Source organism: Chiloscyllium punctatum, chromosome 25 (assembly GCF_047496795.1).
Source record: "Chiloscyllium punctatum isolate Juve2018m chromosome 25, sChiPun1.3, whole genome shotgun sequence".
Taxonomy (NCBI): domain Eukaryota; kingdom Metazoa; phylum Chordata; class Chondrichthyes; order Orectolobiformes; family Hemiscylliidae; genus Chiloscyllium; species Chiloscyllium punctatum.
The window spans coordinates 63,267,560-63,290,410 of record NC_092763.1 but is presented as its reverse complement, the minus strand read 5'-3'; positions in this window follow the sequence as shown (position 1 = coordinate 63,290,410).

The window sequence follows — 22,851 nt, the reverse complement described above, 5'->3', positions numbered from 1 at the left end:
GCAACTCAGACTCAGCCAAAAAATGTGAGATTCAGCCCTTGAATGTATAAAATTTAAATTTATGTCCACAATAAATAAAAGAATGCAACCAAAGTGGAGAACATATTGACTCCAAGCACTGTAACCCAAATTTAAATGTGTTATCACATACAAACTGAAAGATGAGGGAAATAACATTATCCCCCATAAAATCCTACACACACATTTACCTACTTCTTTTCATTAAACACAAGGAAAATGAATATTTTTTTTCATCAGCAGACCTCTGCGTCATGCTGTTTGATAGTTCACCAAACTCTCTGTAGTCCTGAGCTCATAGAAAAACTATACAGTCTTTTCCATCTCCCTGACATGCAGGCATCCTAAAGACAACAGTGTAATGAGTGTAAAAATGTGACAAATTTTAGGCTATGTTTAACATGTGGAGTTTAGGTTAAATATCCAATATCTCACAGAGAATCTGGAGATAGATATAATCAGTAGCTAATCAGGCCTGTGATGTTTCAAATTTCATAGCTGAACTCATAGTTTAATGTCTAGGGAATACCAGGCACTGGGAATTTTAACATAGGCAGTCTCATCTACCCCCATTTGCAATGGGAAGCTATGTTTCTAAGTTCCCTTTCTAATGTTGAAAAAAATTCTGTCCAGGCTAATGCTATCAAACTCGAAGTACATTTTTTGCACAAGTAATATTTTATTTTCATGTAGTGAAATACTTAATCTGCTTACAACTGCTTGTGCCAAAATGATATCAGAGTCTCTTTCTCAAATGACAGTCAAAGGTTGTCATATTCCCAGATGAGCAATCATTCTGCCGGGAAGTCTAAGATTAATGTTCTTATTCACCCTGATGCAACAATGCTTTATTATTGATGCCACATGATATTTATCTTTTTCCAAAGTCTTCTACATTTACAGTTTAGACACTTAAACCACAATGACAAGTGTTTAATGTAGGCAAAAGGTCTTATTGATTTAATGGTCTTTAAGAGGAACAAAAATCCTTACAACACCCTTGAAAAGTTCAATAGCTTTGGTTCCAGTTATTATAAAGAGACTTGTTATAGATTTGGTTCTCATCTATTACAAATAATCTCACACACCGAATTATCAGCGGATGTGAAATTGGGATGGAATCAGTGATTTTTGCGATGAATGGAGGAACGAATATGAGTTGCCATTTGAACAGTTGTCTTAGAGTCACAGAGGGTCATTGAGACCCATCAGTCCAACTCGTCCATGCCAATCAGATATCCTAAATTAATCTAGTCCCATTTGCCAGCACCCCGCCCATATCCCTCGAAGCCCTTCCTGTTCAGATACCCATCCAAATGCCTTTTGAATGTTGTAATAATTGTATCAACCTCCACCACTTCCTCTGACAGCTCATTCCATACATGTACCACCTTTTGCATGAAAAAGTTACGTCTTAGGTCCCTTTTATATCTTTCCCCTGTCACCTTAAACCTATGCCCTCTAGTTCTGGATCCCTAAACCAAGGGTAAAGATGTTATAAGCCTCTATAAGGTCACCCCTCAGCCTCCAATGCTCCAGGAAAAACAGCCTCAGCCTATTCAGCCTCTCGCTATAGCTCAAATCGTCCAACTCTGGCAACATTCTTGTAAATTTTTTCTGAACCCTTTCAAGTTTCACAACATCCTTCCAACAGGTGGGAGACTAGAATTGCATGCAATATTCCAAAAGTGGCCTAACCAATTCCTGTACAGCCACAACATGATCTCTCAACTCCTATATTCAATGCTCTGACCAATAAAGGAAAGCTTCCTAAATGCCTTCTTCACTATCCTACCTACCTGAGACTCCACTTTCAAGGAACTATGAACTTGCACTCCAAGATCTCGTTGTTTAGCAACTCACCCCAGGACCTGACTATTAAGTGTATAAGCCCTGCCCTGATTTGCCTTTCCAAAATTTAGCACCTCACATTTGTCTAACCTAAACTCTATCTACCACTCCTTAGCCCACTGGCCCATCTGATCAAGATCAAGATTCTGACATAACTTTCTTCATTGCCCACTACACCTCCAATTTTGGTGTAATCTGTAAACTTATTAACTATACCTCCTATGTTCACATCCAAATCATTTATATAAATGACAAAAAGTAGTGGACCCAGCACCGATCCTGTTGGCACACCACTGCACGGGCCTCCAGTCTGAAAAACAAACCCTCCACCACCACCCTCTGTCTTCTAGCTTTGAGCCAGTTCTGTATCCAAATGGCTAGTTCTCTCTATATTTCATGTGATCTAACCTTGCTAACCAGTCTACCAATGAGGAACCTTGTCGAATGCCTTACAGAAGCCCATCTAGATAAAGCCTACCATTTTGCCCTCATCAATCCTCTTCATTAATTCTACAAAAAATTCAGTCAAGTTAGTGAGACATGATTTCCCACACACAAAGCCATGTTGACTATCCCTAAACAGTCCTTGCCTACCCAAGTACATGTAAATCCTGTCCCTCAGGATTCCCTCCAAAAATTTGCCCACCACTAATGTCAGGCTTACCAGTTTATAGTTCCCTGGCCTGTCTTTACTACCTTTCTTAAATTGTGGTACCACGTTAGCCAAACTCCAGTCTTCTAACACCTCACTTGTGACAATCGATTATACAAATATCTCAGCAAGGGGCCCAGCAATCATTTCCCTAGCTTCCCACAGAGTTCTAGGGAACACCTGATCAGGCCCTGGGGATTTATTCACCTTTATCCATTTCAAGCTTTATCCCCCATAAATGAATATCGAGCACCTCCTCCTTTGTCATATGGACATTTTCAAGATGTCAGTCGAGAGTGTGGTGCTAGAAAAGCACAGCAGGTCAGGAAGCATCCAAGGAGCAGGAGAATCGATGTTTCGGGTACAAGCCCTCCATCAGGAATAAGGCTTGTGGGCCAGGATGCTGAGAGATAAATGGGAGGGGGGGTGGGGCTGGGAGGAAGGTAGCTGGGAATGTGATAAGTAGATGAAGGGAGAGGTGGAAGTGATAGGTCGGAGAGGAGGGTGAAGCAGATAGGTAAGAAGGAAGATGGACAGGTAGGACTCGTCAATATGGCGGTGTCAAGTTGGAAACTTGGGACTGGGATAAGGTTGGGGGAGGGAAATGAGGAAACTGGTGAAATCCACATTGATCCTATGTGGTTGCAGGGTCCCAAGGAAGAAGATGAGGCATTCTTTCTCCTGGCATCGGATGGTTAGGATTTGGCGATGGAGGAGGCCCAGGACCTGCGTGTCCTTCATGGAGTGAGAGGAGGAGTTAAAGTGTTCAGCCATGAGACAGTGGTGTTGGTTGGTGCAGATGTCCCAGAGATGTTCTCTAAAACAATCCACAAGATGTCACCATCTATTTCCCCACATTCTGAATCTCCCATTTACTTCTCCACAGTAAACACTGATGCAAAATATTCATTTAGTATCTCTCCCATCTCTTGTGGTTTCATACATAGTCTGCCTTGCTGATCATTGAGGAGTCCTATTCTTTCCCTAATTACCCTTTTGTCATTAATATATTTATAGAATCTCTTTTGATTCTCCTTAACTCTATTTGCCAAAGCTATCTCCTGTCCCCTTATTGCCCTCCTGATTTATCTCTTAAGTATACTTCTACTGTCTTCATACTCTTCTAAGGATTCATTCAATCTTTGCTGTCTATACCTGACATATGCTTCCTTCTTTTTCTTGACCAAAACCTCAATTTCTTCAGTCATCCAACATTCCTTGCACCAACCAGCCTTGCCTTCCACCCTTACAGTGATGTACTTTCTCTGGACTCTCATTATCTCATTTCTGAAGGCTTCCCATTTTCCAGCCATCCCTTTACCTGCGAACATCTGCACCCAATCAACTTTTGAAAGTCCATGCCGAATACCGTCAAAATTGGCCTTTAACTTTAACTTTTAGATCCAGTCTATCCTTTTCCATCACTAATTAAAACTAATCGAATTATGGTCACTGGCTCCAAAGTGCTCCTCCACTGACAACTCAGTCATTTTTCTCGAATACTCTGGTGGGTGCCCTGCCCCTGGTTTCTATTTTTATCGTCAGATCCTAACCAAAAGGGAAACTGCAACTTCAGGTTTCTGGGGAAACTAAAACACAACTGAAAACAAAAACAGCAGCTGGATCTGAAGTTGGTGGCAACTAGGTACAAAAACACAGGGCCACCTGAGCTCAGATGATCCTGGATAGCAGGCAGGCTGAGGAACACAACGGCTTGAATTGAAAACCCAGATAAAGGAAAATAAGATTACTGCTGCCGCTTCAGTCATTTTAAGGGACTGACCAGTACCGGTTGTACAATGCAGGTTTAGCTTAGTTAGCTGTTCTGTGATGCAGTGTCCACTGGCTGAGGTTACCATGAAGGTCCTATATTCTCTACTTCCTCTCTTGCCTGAGGGGTGCTGACCCTCAGATTAAATCATCACTAGGCATCCCTCTCTCCAATAGGAAAGCAGACTATGTTGATTTCTTACTATTTGGTATTGAGGTGTTTATGTGAATTCACACTATCAAGACTATAAGACCATAAGACCATAAGACATAGGAGTGGAAGTAAGGCCATTCGGCCCATCGAGTCCACTCCGCCATTCAATCATGGCTGATGCGCATTTCAGCTCCACTTGCCAGCGTTCTCCCCGTAGCCCTTAATTCCTCTAGACAACAAGAACCTATCAATCTCGGCCTTGAAGACATTTAGCGTCCTGGCTTCCACTGCACTCCGTGGCAATGAATTCCACAGGCCCACCACTCTCTGGCTGAAGAAATGTCTCCGCATTTCCGTTCTGAAATGACCCCCTCTAATTCTAAGGCTGTGTCCACGGGTCCTAGTCTCCTCGCCTAACGGAAACAGTTTTCTAGCATCCACCTTTTCAAAGCCATGTATTATTTTGTACGTCTCTATTAGATCTCCCCTTAATCTTCTAAACTCCAACGAATACAATCCCAGTATCCTCAGCCGTTCCTCATATGCTAGACCTGTCATTCCAGGGATCATCCGTGTGAATCTCCGCTGGACACGTTCCAGTGCCAGTATGTCCTTCCTGAGGTGTGGGGACCAAAACTGGACACAGTACTCCAAATGGGGCCTAACCAGAGCTTTATAAAGTCTTAGTAGTACATCTCTGCTTTTATATTCCAACCCTCTTGAGATAAGAGACAACATTGCATTCGCTTTCTTAATCACAGACTCAACCTGCATGTTTACCTTTAGAGAATCCTCGACTAGCACTCCCAGATCCCTTTGTGCTTTGGCTTTATTAAGTTTCTCACCATTTAGAAAGTAGTCCATTCCTATATTCTTTTTGCCAAAGTGCAAGACCTCGCACTTGCTCACGTTAAATTCCATCAGCCATTTCCTGGACCACTCTCCCAACCTGTCTAGATCCTTCTGTAGCCTCCCCACTTCCTCAGTACTACCTGCCTGTCTACCTAACTTTGTATCATCGGCAAACTTCGCTAGAATGCCCCCGGTTCCCTCATCCAAATCATTAATATATAATGCGAACAGCTGTGGCCCCAGCACCGAACCCTGCGGGACACCGCTCGTCACCGGCTGCCATTCTGAAAAAGAACCTTTTATCCCAACTCTCTGCCTTCTGTTAGATAGCCAATCCTCAATCCATCCCAGCAGCTCACCTCGAACACCATGGGCCCTCACCTTGCTCAGCAGTCTCCCGTGTGGCACCTTATCAAAGGCCTTTTGAAAGTCCAGATAGACCACATCCACTGGGTTCCCCTGGTCTAACCTACTTGTTACCTCTTCAAAAAATTCCAACAGGTTTGTCAGGCATGACCTCCCTTTACTAAATCCATGTTGACTTGTTCTAATCAGACTCTGCTCTTCCAAGAATTTAGAAACCTCATCCTTAATGATGGATTCTAGAATTTTACCAACAACCGAGGTTAAGCTGATTGGCCTATAATTTTCCATCTTTTGCCTTGATCCTTTCTTGAACAAGGGGGTTACTACAGCCATCTTCCAATCGTCCGGGACCTTTCCTGACTCCAGTGACTCTTGAAAGATCTCAACCAATGCCTCTGCTATTTCCTCAGCAACCTCTCTCAGAACTCTAGGGTGTATCCCATCGGGGCCAGGAGATTTATCAATTTTAAGACTTTTTAACTTTTCTAGCACTATCTCTTTCGTAATGGCAACCATACTCAATTCAGCCTCGTGACACCCTTTAATTTTTGGGATATTACTCCTGTCTTCCACTGTGAAAACTGACGCAAAGTACTTGTTAAGTTCTCCTGCTATTTCCTTATCTCCCATCACTAGGCTCCCTGCATCAGTTTGAAGTGGCCCAATGTCTACTTTTGCCTGTCGTTTGTTTCTTATGTACTGAAAGAAACTTTTACTATTATTTCTAATATTACTGGCTAGCCTACCTTCATATTTGATCCTCTCATTTCTTATTACACTCTTTGTTATCCTCTGTTTGCTTTTGTATCCTTCCCAATCTTCTGATTTCCCACTGTTCTTAGCCACTTTATAGGATCTCTCTTTTTCTTTAATACATTTCCTGACTTCCTTTGTCAGCCAAGGTTGTCTAATCCCTCCCCGGTTAATCTTTCTTTTCTTGGGAATGAACCTCTGTACAGTGTCCTCAATTATACCTACAAACTCCTGCCATTTTTGCTCTAGTGTCTTCCCGGTTAGCCTCTGCTTCCAGTCTATTTTAGTCAGTTCCTCTCTCATGCCCTCATAATTACCTTTATTCAACTGTAACACCATTACATCAGATTTCGCCTTCTCCCTTTCAAACTCCAGACTGAACTCTACCATATTATGGTCGCTACTTCCTAAGGGTTCCCTTACTTTAAGATCTTTTATAGAGTCTGGTTCATTGCAAAGCACTAGGTCCAGAATAGCCTGCTCTCTTGTGGGCTCCATGACTAGCTGTTCCAAAAAGCCATCCTGTAAGCATTCCATGAATTCCCTTTCTTTAGATCCACTAGCAATAAAGCTGAGAAGGTTTTGAAAAGTGCATCACTGTGGTAAAGAGATGGACCTCGGGTTGCTCTGAACTGAAGCCGAAGGAAAGGAATTGGAACATCACCAGTTCTGAGTTTTGAAGGACGGTGCACCATATGTTATTACTTCAACTATTTTCCTCATAAACCTGTTCAAAGATGTTATTAAACACCTCTGGAGCAGATGGAGCTTGAACCCAGGCCTCCTAGTCCAGGGGTAGAGACACAACCACTGAACCACAGGAGGGCTCCAATATTACGTCATATATGCTTAGTGGACTGTCGAGTTGCAGTTGTTATTTAATGGGTAATTTAACATTTATGTCGACCACAATCTGCGTGTTAATTTATATTCAATTTATGTTGATTTTGGTTTGATTTTTAAAGTAAAAATTATAAAAAGTGTAACCTTGTTAATTGCTTCATTCAGGCTCATTCAGTAAAATCAGTTCTTTATGTTTTCTGGTCTCCATGGGGTTCATTACAATATAGTCATAGAGGAACTGAGTTGTACAGCACGGAAACAGATCCTTTGGTCCAACTCGTCCATGCTGATCAGATATCCTAAGTTAATCTGGTCCCGTTTGCCGGCATTTGGCCTATATCCCTGTAAACCCTTCCTACTAAGTTATCCATCGAGCTGCCTTTTAAATGTTGTAATTGTACCAGGCTCCACCACTTCCATTGGCAGCTCATTCCATGCATGCACCACACTCTGTGTGAAAAAGTTGCACAAAATATTAGACTAAATACAGAGGCATGTGTAAGTTTCTTTGCACTTTCGCAGCTCCAATATGTGCAAAGCGACACAATACAGTGAAGTCATTGGACCAATAACAATAGTCAATCCCAGTTACCTCCTCAGTAACTTCTCATTAACAGGAGCACAGAGAAAAGTGGCTTGTACATATCCTCCAACAAAAAGACAAAAAGCATAGATCTCTCTGTTGCTTTTGGAATTTTTCAATACATCATATCAATTGTATGACACTTTGATCTCTTACTATAAATTCTGTGTCCAATGATCCTGCCCCATTAGCTACCTGACAAAGGAGCAGTGCTCTAAAAGCTTGTACTTCCAAATAAACCTGTTGGACGATGACCTGGTGGTGTGCGATTTTTAACTTTGCAATGCAAGTAACTCCACAAGGACCAAATGAACTGTTCACATCTGCAATTTACGTGGGCTATATAATCACCAAACAGACTGCTTTTTGATCACTAAAGGAATGAAGAGATATGGGAATAAAGAATGTCACTATAATGATAAATTATGGACTTTCGTTTTTAAAATTCCTTCAACTGATTTTAACAGCTGGGACTTTCATGGACTGAAGTTGTTTCGGAAAGGGGAAACACTGACTTAAATTAATCACAGCAATCAAGCTGACCGAACAGGTCAGCCAAGCTTTGTGAAAACAACATGGGATACATAAAGTCGTCTGAACTGAAATTAACACTTCCGTCAAAAGGCATTTAAACTAGTCAACCCAGTTAGGACCTCATCTCTTGTTTTGAATTGAAAATGTTTGATCAGTTTCACATATTTCAGGTGAAAGCTATCACCTGCAATTATCGAGTTTGTAAACAATGAACTCAGACACTGACATACACAAACCAGTTTGTATTTCAGGGAGCTGCTTTTGGCCAAGTGAGGTGAGGAATGTAAGTGGAAACAGCTAGAGATAGTGCACACTCTTGGGCTCCCAAAAATGACAGAAGTTATTAAAAAGAAACACAAGAATACTGAGAAACAAGCAACTAAATTATTTGCTCGTGCTAATGGTACAAACATCAATTAAATAGCTGTGGTCTCAAATTAAAACTGTACCACTCAGGAAAACTGTAAACTCTGAACTATATATTCCTTTCATCATCTTTTTGTACTTGGCATTACCCCTTTTTCATTGTGTGCCTGAGTATATATTTAACATTTCACATTTATTAGTTATCTCAGGCTTCTCAGATAATAAAATTGCACCTTCTTTCACTCAAAAAAAATCTTATATTTGGCTCCTTACTGGTACAATAGACATTGGGTAACAATGATTTTACCAGGAAGAGGTATAGTCTCATGCTAAAAAGAACATAAAGTCTTTGTGCCTACTAACAAATGGGGGTTGAAAAGAGAGGAACCAAACTACTCCTCTTCATCTAATCATAATGAGGCAAAAGTGGACTTTTAACTTGAAGATTAGGCATGATTTAATTGAATGGCAGAAGCAGAGTTTAGAACTGCATATTTTGGTCCTGCTTCAAGTTCATGCCCTAGACTAATACTGGTCAATGTAATACCAGGGTGTTGATTACAGGGGATTCAGTGATGCCAATTATTGTCAATGGGAGATGTTTAATTCACTCTTGTTGTTCGTGGTAATTGTCTAGTGCTTATGCAGCATATTATAGTAGTTAGTTACTGCTTAACAAAGTCTAGATGATATCTAGGTCTTGCTGCATACATAGAGAGAAAGTGAGGACTGCAGATGCCGGAGAGTCAGAATCGAAATCCGTGGTGCTGGAAAAGCACAGCAGGTCAGACAGCATCCAAGGAATAGGACAGTTGATGTTTCGGGCTCCTCAGATGCTGCCTGACCTGCTCTGCTTTACCAGCACTACAAATTTCGACACTTGTTGCATATAGACTACTTGACCGTCCAAGGAGCCTCAATGATGCCCTCCCGTAGGCATGCATAGAGTCCTGTGTTGTATCTTCACCAGGTTGACATCTCATTTTTAGACTTGGCTGGTGCTGCTGCTGACTTGCCCTAATGACTTTTCACTAAAACAGGGATTGGTGTTAATGGTGGAGAAAGGGATATGCCAGGCCATCAGATTACACATTGTGGTTGAATACATGTTTGCTACTACTGATGCCCGCAGAACCTCACAGCAGCCCGGTTATGAGTTTATAGAACCCCTTCAGCCCATCAAGTTCACACTAACCCTCCAAAAAGCATCCTACCCAGACCTACCCCCATCCCTGTAACCATGCATTTCCCATGGCTAATCCACCTAGCCTGCACATGCCTAGACACTATGGGCAACTTAGTACGGCCAATTCACCTAACCTGCACATTTTTGGACTGTGGAAGGTAACTAGAGCACCCAAAGGAAACCCACGAAGACATAGGCAGAATGTGCAAAGACACAGTCAGTCACTTTAGGATGGAATCAAACCTGGCTCCCAGGTGCTAACCATTGAGTTATTAGATCTGCCCCTTGAGTTATTAGATCTGTTTCTGACTATTACATTTAACACGCTGGATAGCATTCACACAACACAATGAAGTATATGAAAATTGAAAGAATTGCAGGTTCTGTAAATCAGAAATAAAAACAGAAATTGCTGGAAAAGCTCAGCGGGTCTGGTAGCAACTGTGAAAAAAAATCAGAGTTAATGTTTCGGGTTGAGTGACCCTTCCTCAGGATTGCTGGTGTGTTGACAATGAAGTATATGTTCAGTATGAAAGCAGGACTTCACCTTCACAAGGACAAGGTGAATTGAGTGAACCTGAGGTTTTTTTTGCCATGAACTAACATACATTAAAAATCCAATGGAGACTTTCCAAACGTCTTTCCCATAACTGCCTTACAGTTATGAGAAAAACAGGACTTTCTTCCCATTCATCAGGATTTGTTTGAACTCAAAGTGAAAAGACTGTACACTGTCTACATAGACCATAAAGACACATACTATGCAGTCCCTAAACACTGTTGAGATTTTATACATTATTAAATATTTGTTTCTCTTTGTACATTAGATTATAGTTCCTGCCCTTGCAATCAAATTCTGTAGTATTTGTTTCCCACCCATATTACAGGCCAATTCTGTTGAACTTATTTTCAGTATTCTATTATCTGGCTCCTGTCCATGCTGCTAGTTTGTACTGGCTTTCTTAACTTATTCCCGTAACAAACTAGCCTCTCTGTTTCCCAAAAGTCTGTTGTGAACAAGTCCAAGATTGTTCGTCAACAACTTGTTCATGGTTATTCCCGCCCTCTGCTCAATCACTCTTTTTATTATTTCAGCACTCTTACCACAATTAAACTTCTTCCTGGTGGCCAGCTTATGAACAAAAGATGGCACCAAAAATCCCAGTGATCATCAACCATACTGTCAAAGCTACTGCTGGTGGCTGGGTGAGGCTTCCTAATGATCTCCTTGGAGTGGGAATTCTGTTTTTGTTGAAACACAATGGCACAAACCTCAACAATTAGGAACAGGAATAAGTCATTTGGCCTCCTTCTGAGCCTGCTCTGTTTTTCAATAAGATCTTGCCTGAAGTGAAGTGGTCACTTCCCCACCAACCCCCCCCCCCCCCCCCCCAACCCTCCCAACACCCTGCCTAAAACCTTTGACACTATTGTCAAAACTCTTGAATGTATCTCACAACACCAGATTATAGTCCAACAGATTTATTTAGAAGCACTAGCTTTTGTAGCGCTGCTGATGAAAGAGCAAGATGTCAAGGGCTGTCACTCTCCCCTCATCTGTGTGATTTTTAACTTTGTCCAACCCAGTCCATCACCGGCTCCTCCACATCTTCAATATATCTAAACAACGCGGCCTCCATAACTCTCTGTGGAAGAGAATTCCAAAAGAATCAACCCACTGATGAAACTCCCCCACAAGGGGACACATGTTCACCGGATCCGTCCTGTCTAATCTTCTCATGTGCTTCAATCAGATCATTTCTGACCCTTCCAAACTCTTATGAATACATGCTCCAACTTTCCTCATAAGATAACTCACTTATTCTAGGAACCAGTTGAGTGGATCTTTTGCGTGCTGTTTCTGATGCAATTATGTCTTTCTTATATAAGTACACCAAAACTGTACTCTAGATATAGTCTTATTAATGTTCCATACAACAGCAAAGCATCCCTATTTTTATATTCCATTCCCTTAGCAATAAATGAGAGAGGCTGAACAGGCTGGGGCTGTTTTCCCTGGAGCATCGGAGGCTGAGGGTGACCTCATAGAGGTTTACAAAATTATGAGGAGCGTGGATAGGGTAAATAGACAAAGTCTTTTCCCTAGGGTCGGGGAGTCCAGAACTAGAGGGTATAGGTTTAGGGTGAGAGGGGAAAGATATAAAAGAGACCTAAGGGACAACTTTTTCACACAGAGGGTGGCACGTTTATGGAATGAACTGCCAGAGGAAGTGGTGGAGGCTGGTACAATTGCAACATTTAAGAGGCATTTGGATGGGTATATGAATTGGAAGGGTTTGGAGGGATATGGGCTGGGTGCTGGCAGGTGGGACTAGATTGGGTTGGGATATCTGGTTGGCATGGATGGGTTGGACCAAAGGGTCTGTTTCCATGCTGTACATCTCTATGACTCTATGACTCTAAATGCAAAAACTTCCAATTGTCACTTGCTATATCTGCATATCAACTTGCTGTGATTCATACATCAAGACACTCAGATCTCTCAGTTCTGCAGAGTTCTGCAGTCTCTCTTCATTTTAAGAATATGCTGGCTTTCTATTCTTCCTAACAAAGCAAAGTTCACATTCTCCACCTGCCCACGTACTAACCTTTATAAATCCCTTTATAGATACATTACATTCTCTTCTCAACTTACTTTTCTTCCTATTTTTGTGTCATCAGCAAATGTAGTTACCATGCATTCATTCCCTTCATCTAGTCATTGATTTAGATCATAAGGAGTTGAGCGTTTAGCATGGTTCCCTATGTTATCCCACTAATAATACCAAAAATGATTTTTTTTTGTTCCATTCTTAGCATGTTTGCAAACCAATGTTCTATTTATGTTAATATCCTATGCCTTACATTATGGGCTCTTATTTTGTGGTTGTTGAATGTATTTTGGAAATCCCTGTGCACCACCAGGTTTCCCCTTTAACCTTGCTTGCTACTTCCTCAAAGAGCCTTGATAAATGACTCAAACATGCAATAGAGGGGTCAAGGTACAAAGTTCACTTCCCAGTAATACTGTAGGAGGACCTGCACGTGATAGAATGCATCAGTTGAAGACAATGGCTCATCACCACCTTCTCCAACATGTGGGCAACCACATCCTTGTTAAAATGTATTTATTCATTTTGTAGGATGTGGGCATTGCTGACTGGTCCATAGTTGCCCTTGAGAAGGTGGTGGTGAGCTGCCTTCCTGAACCGCTGTAGTCCACCTACTGTGGGTTGACCCACAATGCCATTCGGGAGGGAATTCCAGGATTTTACCCCAATGACAGTGAAGGAATGGCAATATATTTCCAAGTTGGGTTGGTGAGTGGCTTGGAGGGGAACTCGAAGGTGGTAGTGTTCCCATTTATCTGCTGCCCTTGTCCTTCTAAATGGAAGTGTTTGTGGGTTTGGAAGGTGTTGCCTGAGGCTCTTTGGTGAATTTCTGCAGTGCAACTTGTAGTTAGTACACAATGCTGCTTCTGAGCATCAGTGGTGGAGCGAGTGGATGCTTGTGGACACACTGCCAATCAAGTGGGTTGCTTTATCCTGAATGATGTCAAGTTTCTTGAGTGTTGTTTGGGCTGGACTCATCCAGTCAAGTGGGGATTATTTCATCACACTCCTGACTTGTGCCTTATAGATGATGGACAGGTTTTAGGGAGTCAAAAAGTGAGTTACTTGCTGCAGTACTCCTAGCCAGGTTGGATTTGTCCTGCATTTTATGTACAAGACATTCTTTGGCAATTATCCACATTGTCGGGTAGATGCCACTGTTATAACTGTACTGGAACAGTTTGGCTAGGGGACTGGCAAGTTCTGGAGCACAAGTCTTCAATACTATTGCCAGAATGTTGTCAGGGCCTATAGCCTTTGCAGTATCCAGTGCCTCCAATTGTTTCTTGATATCACATGGAATGAATCGAATTGGTTGAAGACTGATATCTGTAAAGATAGAAACTACTAGAGGAGGCTGAGATGGATCATCCACTTGGCACTTCTGGCTGATGATCACTGTGAAAGCTTCAGCCGTATTTTTTGCACTGATGAGCTGGGCGCATCCATCATTAAGTATTGCAATAATTGTTGGAGTCTCCTCCCTCAATGAGTTGTTTAATTGTCCACTACTATTCATGGCTGAATGTGGCATGACAGCAGAGTTTAGATTTGATCTATTGATTGTGGGATCACTTAGCTCTATCACTTGCTGATTATGTTGTTTGGCTTGCACAGGCTTCACCAGGTTTCATTTTCCTATGAAATAATATTAAAAAAGAGATATTGAAAATGGAAATAACAATTGGTATTCATCTCAGTTTAAGAGTAAGGCACATTTCTCAAGTACAGCAAGGGAAGGTTTTTCTCTACCCTCTAGAGTACTGAAAGCAAGTTGCTTTCAGATGTCATTCTTTCAGATAAGCCATTAAACCAAGGTCCAATTTGTCCACTACTGTTGGTGGGAAAAAAGTCCATGGGACTCGTTCAGAGAAAAGCTGAGAGTTCTTCCAAACGTCTTAACCAGTTATATAATCTAAAATAGAATAACCTAAAAACCACGTGATGAAGGAACAGTGCTCCGAAAGCTACTGATTCCAAATGAACATGTTGTACTATAGCCTGCTGTTGTGTGATTTTAACTAAAAATAGATTGTCACTTTGTTGTTTGTGGGACCTTTTAGTGCACAAATTGAGTTTCCAATGGTAAAATTTATTCAATTTAAAAGCATAATTCATTGAAAGTGTTTTGGAACATGCTGGATACATAAAAAAGGTAACAAGTAGAGCAAATGAATAAATGGCTGGAAAGATGGTAGAAGGTGGAGGCCTTTAGGAGGAGTAGCGCTCCAAAAGCTTGTGATTTCAACCTGTTGGACTATAATCTGGTGTCATGTGACTTCTAATCTTACCCACCCCAGTCCAGTACCTGTACAGCATCTGCTTGGTCAGAGTTAAGAAAAAAAAGAAGCAAAGTGACCAACATCATGTTATAAAGTAAGGGACACTTTGACCAGAGTATGAAGTGTTAGGGTTTAGGTGTGAGTTGGTGGTGCTTGTACCTATGAGAGTGGGCAGGTTCAACATGAAAGGGGTTAGGGTGGGGATGATCTTGCAACCATATTAGCTGGGATGGGTCATGGGAGTGGATTGAGGTTAAAATCAACTAATACAGGCAACTTTTGTTTTAGAGTCATGACATCTCTCTGTTGACAGACTCACTTACTCACACTCCGACTTACTTTACAGACCGTCCTAGAAATATAGGACAATGGTATCCCTGAATGAAAATAGTTAAACAAAGGGTCAATCCCCTAAAATAACAAACAGTTGGTCATCTAGCAGGGTGCCAATCCCTAGTTTGGGAAGCCCTGAGAAAGGTCACCAAATTCTGGGAAAGAATCATCCATTCTGGTGTGCTCTGTCCAAAAGGCAGCTGATTGTCAGCTGGTAATTAATTCTGAGCAGTTCCCTGTGGTGGTTTATTTCCCTGTGGTGGTCTGCCATTGACTCTCAGGAACAGGGTGAGGTGAGCAAGTCCCAAGTCGACCTTGACTGGAAATGGATTCAAATTCAGAACAGTCTAAGGATATGGGATACTGGATTAGTGGTGCTGGAAGAGCACAGCAGTTCAGGCAGCATCCAACGAGCAGCGAAATCAACGTTTCGGGCAAAAGCCCTTCATCAGGATTCCTGATGAAGGGCTTTTGCCCGAAACGTTGATTTCACTGCTCGTTGGATGCTGCCTGAACTGCTGTGCTCTTCCAGCACCACTAATCCAGTATTTGATTTTCAGCATCTGCAGTCATTGATTTTACCTAAGGATATGGGATGGTCATTTTGGACTGAGATGAGGAGAAATCTTGTCACCCAGAGAATGGTGAACCAGTGGAATTTTCTACCACAGAAAATGGTTCAAACCAAAAGATTAAATGTTTTCAAGAAGTAATTATATATAGTATTTAGGGCTAAAGGAATCAAAGGCTGTGTGAAGAAAGTGGTAACAGGTTACTGAGTTGAATAATCAACCATGATCATGTTGAATGGCATAGCAGGCTTGAAGGGCTGAATGGTCCTGTTCTTATTTTTTACATTTCATGTTTCTAACTAGACAATTACGTTATCAAAAAATCTGGAATATGGATTTGCCTGATGATACAAATTTGGATGGGAAAGAAAGCACTAAGGAGGATGCACAGAGGTTAAGGAAGGTTATAGTCATGTTGGCTGAGATGCCAATGTTTGGAGAATAGAATACAATAGGTTAGTCTTTCTGGCATGACTCTTCTTCAGAACTTCAAAAAGAGGAAGAGAAGAAAGATATTTTGAAGAACAGACATACCAGACTCAAAACATTAAATCTGTTTGTCTCTCCACAGATTTTGCCAGAGTTTCTCTCCCATTAGAATCATATCTGCTTCAAAGAAAACCATCTCTCACTGTCAGCCCAATTCTGAATGTTCTCCAAGGCTTGCTGCTTTTCGACATGAACTGTTTCAACATCTGAAGGGTTGCAAATGGTACAGAACATAATGTGACTATCAGTTAGCATCCCCACTCTAAACATATGATGGAAAAAAAGTCATTGATGAAACAACTGAAGACCTGAGGAACTTCAGCAGAGATGTCCTGGATGTCTGACGTGTAATGAAGATAACTGCCTTCCTTTGTGCCAGATATGACTCTAACCAATGCAGAACGTCCCACCGATTCTAACGTCCCTCTGTAGTTCAACTCTTTTGTGGGTAATAAGGTCAGGTGCTAAGTGGGCCTGACATGGGGAATATCATCGCTGGGTCAAAATTCTGGAACCTGTTACTGAACGACATTTTAGTGTAGTTACTCCCACAAGGACTGCAATCATTCAAGAAGGTGATTCACTGCTACCTTCTCAGGGGCAGTTAGAAATGGGCAATAAAGCTTGCTGTCACCACTAAAGCTCACATTCCATGAACAAATTTTTATTTATCAAAGAAACATGTGACCTCAGAGTGCTTGATGTTTCAATAGTGAATATTTGCAGTATTAAAATGCTCTCTTAACAAGTGAAAGAAAATTAACTAAAATAAGAAAAATGTTTATAGCCATGACAATTTGGAATAATTTCTTTTAGCACACTGAAGACCTAGCAGAGACAATGGGAGACTTGTAAGTACTCATTCTTCCTAATGCCAAACCATAGATGCGAAAGGCTGAATTACGTGAAACAAAATTCCGTCATCAAACCCCAAAGCCATTATGACAAGATCATATGTCAAACCAAATTATGTGACAAATAAAGACTAAAAGAGCAAAGACACTGTATAATAAAAGAAGGGAAACCTTGAAAAGCAGGGTCTGATTATGGTACATGGGACTGGTGCCAGGGATAGATAGCATATCACCTTTAAGACAAGTACAAGATAGATTGGTGTAAAAATACATCACAAATCTCTTCAACAGCAATGCAGAAGATGATACAGAGGTAAGTTGAGACATACAGTAACACAATCACTGAATTCAAAGAATGACACACATTATCAATGTCTAAATGCCTTGATTGTGTCACTACTTGCGAACTTCCTCTAAGTCTTTCAACATAAATGTAATGTATATTTCTGGTTTTAAAATAACAAACTGATTTAGCCCTTACATTCATTACATTACCACATTATCTGGATAAGATTCCCATTTCAACAAAGCTGAACAAGTATTCACACACACACACTCACACACACAAACACAGAGGAAATAATATTTCTTTTCAGGTGGAAGATTACCTGCAAACGGCTAAAAAGTTACTTCCACCTTTCAGTCAAACTGAGTTTAGACGTGTGTATCTCATGTTTGGTGTGAAACAATCTTTAATTTAGTCAACTGGATGTCTGACACATATGTAAACCCATTGCTATGTTAACGAGTTTCAAAGTAAGTAACTTAGAAATCTAAATCCATCAAACGAGCTCTGTTTTCTCTGAAATAGAATGGAATACAAATTTAACAGTGGCCGTGGAACTGAACAATTAAGATCCTCTGCCTGGCTGGTCCTTGATGCAGGGAGCAAGATACCACTATATAACATACCTACTTTTTCATTGGAAATAGATTTCACTCTAGAAGACTTACACACAGATAAAGTTAAAAATCACACAATACCACGTTATAATCCAATAGGTTTATTTGAAATCGCTACCTTTCGAAGCGCTGCTTCTTCATCAGGTGGTTGTCAACCTGTTTCCAAATAAACCTGTTTCCAAATAAACCTGTTGGACTATAATCTGGTGTTGTGTGATTTTTAGCTTTGTCCACCCCAGTCCAACTCCAGCACCTCCAAATCATAGGCGCAGATAAGCAGAGCCAAACTTACAGACTTGCCTGTCCAGCAAGGGCCATGTTGCAATCTCTGAAGGCATTGGCTTTCAAGGTTATCTGGACTGAAATGGGAGAAATCCTGATCCCATGTCACAGGTCCACTTCTCCACATGTCATTTGTAAATGAAGCTGGCTCATATTGCTCTGAAGTACTGTGACCTGCCTGTTTCAGACATCAGATTACCATCAAAGACTTTCTTCTATAATAACAAGAGTAATTGCTGGAGAAACTTAGCAGGTCCGTCAGCATCTTAGAGACAGAAATAGATTTAACATTTCGATTGTGACATGACTCTCAAAGTATTAGACTTCAAACAGCAACTTTGTTTTGCTCTCCGCAGATGCTCCCAGACCCACTGAGAATCTGCAGCATGTTCTGATATTTTTATTTGAGGTTATAAGCACACCCAACTCACGACTGCGCACAGTATCCCTGCCTTGCAGTGCTTTGCCTTGCCTTTTTGTACTTTGCCCCCCTCAGCTAGAGATACCAGGCTCACATTTTTGTTATTGCTTTGTCTTGCCATTGAGCAAAGCCACAAAGTCGGGTTGTCAACAGATCTCAGTCATTAAGAAAGACAGCCTTCACTCTGGGGATCCCAACATATAAAACACCTCAAATACCAGTCCAGAAGCTGGGTTCTGATCAGTTAGCCACTTGGTGCTGTCAGAATCAGAATGCTCTCCACTGTTGGGTCTGGATGGTCTGCTCTTCAGAGGGTCGGTGTGGACTCAATGCTCTGAAGTGCCTCCTTCCACACAGTACGGATTCTATGATTCTATGACACAAGAGGTGAGCAGCCCAAGACCCATCTTGGCTTTTACTGTTGTATTGTGGGCCGATTTCCTCCTGAATTAAGAGAAAGCCAGGTATTAGGCATTGCAGGGAGTGTCGATGATAGCTGAAAATTATTAAGAAGTATTGATAGGCTACGACAATGGGCAAAACTGTGGCAGATAGAGTTCACTTTAAGCAATCCACTTTGAACTGTAAAAGGATCGATTAGGCTAAATTCTAGATGGTATAAAGCTAAATACAGAAACCCAAGTCTTCAGATGCATTGATCATTAAAATATCACTAATAATCAAAAAAAAATGGAATGTTGGCCCTTATATTTAGAGAAAGGAGTATAAGCATGCAGTAGTTATGCTACATCTATAATTTTAAAAACCCAGATTAGAACCCACTTGGAGTACTGTGAGTAGATCTGGGCACCACACCCTAGGAAGGATTTATTGGCCTTAAAGGGAGTACAATGCAAGTTTACCAGAGTGATACCTGGAGGATACCTTCATGGTAACCTCAGCCAGTGCAGGAATTAAACCCATACTGCATCACTCAGCTTCCCAAACCAGGCAGGCAGCCAGTCAGCAAGGCTAACCTAGACCTTAGGGTTTAGAAGATCTAAGATCATAAGAAATAAGGGCAGGACCAGGTAATTTAGTCTAACAACCTGATCTTGGCTAATCTGATTTTTGTCTTTACTTTTCTGCTTGTCTCCCTTTATCTTTAATGATCATGTTGATCAAAAAGCTGTCTAATTCAATATATATTACATATATTCAATGACTCAACTACTGTCTGAAGAAGAGAATTCGAGACACTAACAATGTTCTGAGAAAAGAAACTTCTACTCCATTTTGTCTAGAATGGGAGGATCACTATTTTATAACTGTGCCTCTCTCGTTCTAGATTCCCAACAAGAGAAATTATTCCCCAAATATACACCCTGTCCAACTCCCTCAAAATCCAATACGTTTTAATAAGGGCACTACCTCATTCTTCTAATCGCGAATGTGTATAGACCCAAATCTGCCGAAAATCTTTCATTGAACATCCACTTCACTCTCGGATTCATCGAGTGGACCTTCTCTGGACTGTTGCTATAGCAAGTAGATCACTCTTTAATTAAGGAGACAAAACCACACACTGTACTACACGTGTCATCCAGCAGTTGACTTCCCTATCTTTATACTCCATTCTGCCCCCGCCTTGCAAAAAAGCTGACATTCCATTTGTCTTCCCACTTACTTGCTGTTCCTGTAAGCTGACATTTGGTGATTCTTGCACTTTGCTCTAATATTTTATAGGCACATTGCCTTCTATTTTATTTGTTCCCAAGGCTATACGTCTCCTGCCTTGAACCGAAATCAACCACTCAAACTAGGTGGAATCAGATAAGGGGTGACTGTCCTTCAGTCCATGAGATTAGGTTTGTATTTGATTATGTACAAAACCAGAAAGCATTTTTAAAATGTAAGGAGAAATAATCCATGTCTGAAAAACAAATGGAGATGAAAGTGATACATTTCCCAAATTCATTTTGGATTCTAAAATGCTGGAAAATGAATCGACTAAATTGTTAATAATCAACATTTTCTATTAGAGAGTATATCCTCAGAGTCCTTTTAGGAAATAAATTTAGTGCTTTCAACAATTGTACTTTTTTTTTCAGAATTTCATGTTTTTAAAGTGAAGAGGAAAATCTTGTGGTGTAGTGATACTATCTACCAGTCAGAGGTTCCAGATTCAAGTCCCACTTCAGGACGTTTGGACATGGAAAGTGCACTTACAGATTGCAGAATGGAACAGCAAAACACTGTAATACTTTTCCAAGTATAATCATGGACCAACATAGGTCCAGTGGAGGTACATGGTCATCAATACCCTCCTCGGGCAAGGTACCTGAAAAGACAGGGAAAGTGAAGCAATATTGGTATGCCTATTTTTCAAGTTCCTGTGATGGTTTGTCAGGATACATGGTTGGAAGATGACTACTCTTCTTAACACCTACAGAAGTAGAGGGACAAATTTTAGATTAGATTAGATTAGATTACCGACATTGTGGAAACAGGCCCTTCGGCCTAACAAGTCCACACCGACCCTCCGAAGAGTAATCCACCCATTTTCCTCTGACTAAAGCATCTAACACTATGAGCAATTTAGAATTCACCTGACCAGCACACCTTTGGACTGTGGGAGGAAACCAGAGCACCCAGAGGAAGCCCACGCAGACACGGGGAGAATGAGGGGTTGCCAATTCAAGACACAGATGATAAGAAATTTATTTTCTCAGAGGTTTAATAGTCTTTGATATTCTGCTTCATAAAGAACTGTTGAAGCTGCATCATTGTATATCGTTAGATTTTTGATCAATAAAACAATTAAGGATTATGGGGAATAAGGCAGAAAAGTGGAGTCAAAACAACTTTTACATCAGCCAGGGTCTTATTTAAGGGCTTGATGGTCTAAATGAATGACTTGGGCTCTTATTTCTTATTATTTTAGATCTTTTGTTACCTTGGAAACTAAAGATGGAAACATTATTTTGCCAACAATACTTCATGGTGTATTTGTAGCAATGAAAGGTCACAAGCTGAATCATTGATTTTTTTATGCAGCACTGGTCACCTTGTTATAGGAAAGACGTTATTAAATTAGAGAGGGTTCAGCATGTTGCTTGAACTGGAGTGCTTGAGTTATAAAAATAGACTGAGAATTGTTTCACTGAAATGTAAGAGGCGAGGGGGGTGACCTTGCAGAGGATCATAAAATCATAAAATTCACTGAAGGTGAATAGCAAGGGTCTTTTCCCTCAGCTAGGGGAATTCAAAATTAGGGTGATAATTTTAAAGTGAGAGGGGGAAGATTTAACAAGGACTTGAGGGGAAACTTTTTAACAAAGTGAGTGGTTAGTTTGTGGAATGAACTGCCAGAGGAAGAAATGGATGTGGGTATAGTTATAACATTTAAAATGAATTTGAATACGTACATGAATAGGAAAGGTTTGGAAGGATATGGGCCAAACGCAGGCAGGTGGGACTAGTTTAGTCTGGGAACCTGGTTGGCCTGGGCTTGTTGGACCAAAGGGTCTGTTTCTATGCTGTGCGATTTTATGACTCTATAAAAGTAATCTATGATCTCTGCCTCCACGCCACTGTCTCACCCATGCTTGGTACATACAGGACCCATTTACCAATGTGACTGAGGTCAGGACCTCATTACAATGAAAGAATTTAGTTCATACCGTACCACAGCAAGCAAGCAGAATGCACTGTACCACACATATTGCCAATGTTTACATAACCCAGAGATTTGGAAGCAATTTTATGGTGTGGAAACCCACGAAAATATCAACAAACTACTGTCAGCCTGTACATGCTAACCAAGAAATTTGCAAAGGGTATTATTCAATTTCAACAGAGCTGACAACTCAAAACAGTGCTAATAAAGGCAGTGACATATGACAGAAATAATTCATTTGATAACTGAATTAAAGAAAAATGTAAAATGAACGGGAAATCTCATGGAACTTGCATAGATTCAATCATTTCAGCTGTGGGCATACTTAATAATGCTTCACTTAAACTTTGTGAAAATCTAAAAAGAAAGAAAATGTTGAAGACACAAGACTTACTTTTTAAAAGTGTTCTGCCTATATGTCCTCAGCTTGAAATTGTTGATTGTACTTACATTTTAATTAGTGCATTTTCTAGCATTTGAAATTTGCCATGAACATGGGAAATGTACTCTTTTAATGTCTATTTATCATTTTGACATGAGACATTTTTCCTTGCAT